This window comes from Vigna unguiculata, chromosome 4 (genome assembly GCF_037176805.1).
Source record: "Vigna unguiculata cultivar grain cowpea cultivar isolate G323 ecotype 2 chromosome 4, ASM3717680v1, whole genome shotgun sequence".
NCBI classification, from domain to species: Eukaryota; Viridiplantae; Streptophyta; class Magnoliopsida; order Fabales; family Fabaceae; genus Vigna; species Vigna unguiculata.
This window is the reverse complement of record NC_140795.1, coordinates 49,487,377-49,490,107: the sequence shown is the minus strand read 5'-3', so window position 1 is coordinate 49,490,107 and position 2,731 is coordinate 49,487,377.

Sequence of the window (2,731 nt, the reverse complement as noted above, 5' to 3'; positions counted from 1 at the left end):
TTTTCCGCATCATTTACTAAAACAGTTATCTCATTATTATTTATTCTAGCAAACCCCCCCATCAGAGCCATTGTTAACCATTGGTCTTTAAGACGTATTCTCAAAATACCTATATCGACAGCTGAGGCAATAGGCGCATGATTAGGTAATACTCCAATTTGTCCGCTATTAGTAGGTAAAATGATTTCCTTCACTTCTGAATCCCAAACAATTCGATTGGGGGTCAATACACAAAGATTTAAAGTCATTTCTTCAAATTGCTCTCCGTTTCTAAGTTCGTAGCCTTCGCAGTAGCTTCATCGATATTACCTACCAAATAAAAGGCTTGTTCAGGAAGACCGTCTAATTCTCCAGAAAGAATCAAATTAAACCCTCTAATTGTTTCTACTAGACCAACATATTTTCCAGCCGAACCGGTAAAAACTTCTGCTACGAAAAAAGGTTGTGATAAGAAACGCTCAATTTTTCGTGCTCTTGCTATGGTTAAGCGATCTTCTTCGGATAATTCGTCCAAGCCAAGGATAGCTATAATGTCTTGAAGTTCTTTGTAACGTTGTAAAGTTTGTTTAACTCGTTGCGCAGTCTCATAATGTTCTTCACCAACGATTCGAGGTTGGAGCATAGTTGAGGTTGAATCTAAAGGATCTACTGCTGGATAGATACCTTTGGCGGCTAATCCTCTTGATAGTACAGTAGTAGCATCTAAATGTGCAAATGTCGTAGCAGGAGCAGGGTCAGTTAAATCGTCGGCAGGTACATAAACTGCTTGAATAGAAGTTATGGACCCTTCTTTGGTAGAAGTGATTCTTTCTTGTAAAGAACCCATTTCAGTACTAAGAGTGGGTTGATAACCCACAGCAGAGGGCATTCGACCCAATAAGGCAGATACTTCAGATCCTGCTTGAACGAAGCGGAAGATATTGTCGATAAATAGAAGTACATCTTGCTCATTGACATCTCGAAAATATTCCGCCATAGTTAGGGCAGTTAAACCAACTCTCATACGAGCTCCGGGTGGTTCATTCATTTGACCATATACTAAAGCTACTTTGGATTCTGCAATATTTTGTTCATTAATTACTCCAGATTCTTTCATTTCCATATAAAGATCATTTCCCTCGCGAGTACGCTCACCTACTCCGCCAAATACAGATACACCTCCATGAGCTTTGGCAATGTTATTGATCAATTCCATAATAAGTACTGTTTTACCCACTCCAGCTCCACCGAAAAGTCCTATTTTTCCTCCACGACGATAAGGAGCTAAAAGATCTACTACTTTTATTCCTGTTTCAAAAATAGATAATTTTGTATCTAATTGTATAAAGGTAGGCGCAGATCTATGAATGGGAGATGTTGTACGAGTATCTACAGGACCTAAATTATCAATCGGCTCTCCAAGCACGTTGAAAATTCGTCCTAGAGTTGCTCCGCCTACTGGAACACTTAGGGGAGTTCCTGTGTCAATAACTTGCATTCCTCTCATTAGACCATCTGTAGCACTCATAGCTACAGCCCTAACTCGATTATTTCCTAATAATTGTTGTACTTCACAAGTCACATTAATTTGTTGACCAACAGTATCTCGACCCTTAACTACCAGAGCATTGTAAATATTAGGCATCTTCCCCGGGGGAAAGGCTACATCTAGTACCGGACCAATTATTTGGTCAATATGTCCCAGATTTTTTTTTTCAATCGAAGAAACTTCAGGACCGGAAGTAGGAGGATTTATTCGCATATCAAAAGCCAATTTTTTTTTCCGAAAAAGTTTTTAAATCAAAAAGAAATGTTCGATAAGAAAGCAAGTTGATCGGTTAATTCAAAAAGAAATAAGAAATGGGAGTTAGTACTCCATTTTTTTGGTACTATTCCATCAATCCTCTTTAACTGTTTACTTACTTATTCAAATTCAATTATTGAATTCTTAAGCTTACTGCAGTTATTTTGAAAATTTCAATTGGATAAAATCTTTCGAAAGTCTTTTCTTTTTTTCTATCATTCTAGAAAATATCATCTATATTCTGTATGGAATTCGAACCTGTACCTTAATTTAGAATTCATTTTTTTTATCATTGGCTTTCGTATTTCCTCAGTAGACAATTTTTTAGACTTACCCTCTGTTTCCCTATTTTTTGACCTCTTTTTTTATTTTCCGGGGAGAAAGCTGCCTATTTTTACATCTAGGATTTACATAGACAACATATATCACTGTCAAGATTAAGAATAAATTATTATTATTATTTAGATTAGATCTTTCGATTTCAAAATTAAAAAATAAGATCAAATTGAAAAAAAAAAAAGATTGGGTTGCGCCATACATAGAAAAGAGTATACAATAATGATGTATTTGACAAATCAAATACCATCGTTTAATTTAATAATAACATAACGAACCTTTGGGATTAATTGATAATAGTAGTTGATTTTTGTAAAAGATTTCATTAACTCCTAAGTCATATCGAGTAGACCTTATTGTTTCAAGAATTCTTAATTCAAGAGTTGTAGGGAGGGATTTATGTCACCACAAACAGAGACTAAAGCAAGTGTTGGGTTCAAAGCTGGTGTTAAAGATTATAAATTGAATTATTATACTCCTGAGTATGAAACCAAAGATACTGATATCTTGGCAGCATTTCGAGTAACTCCTCAACCTGGAGTTCCACCTGAAGAAGCAGGTGCTGCGGTAGCCGCCGAATCTTCTACTGGTACATGGACAACTGTGTGGACC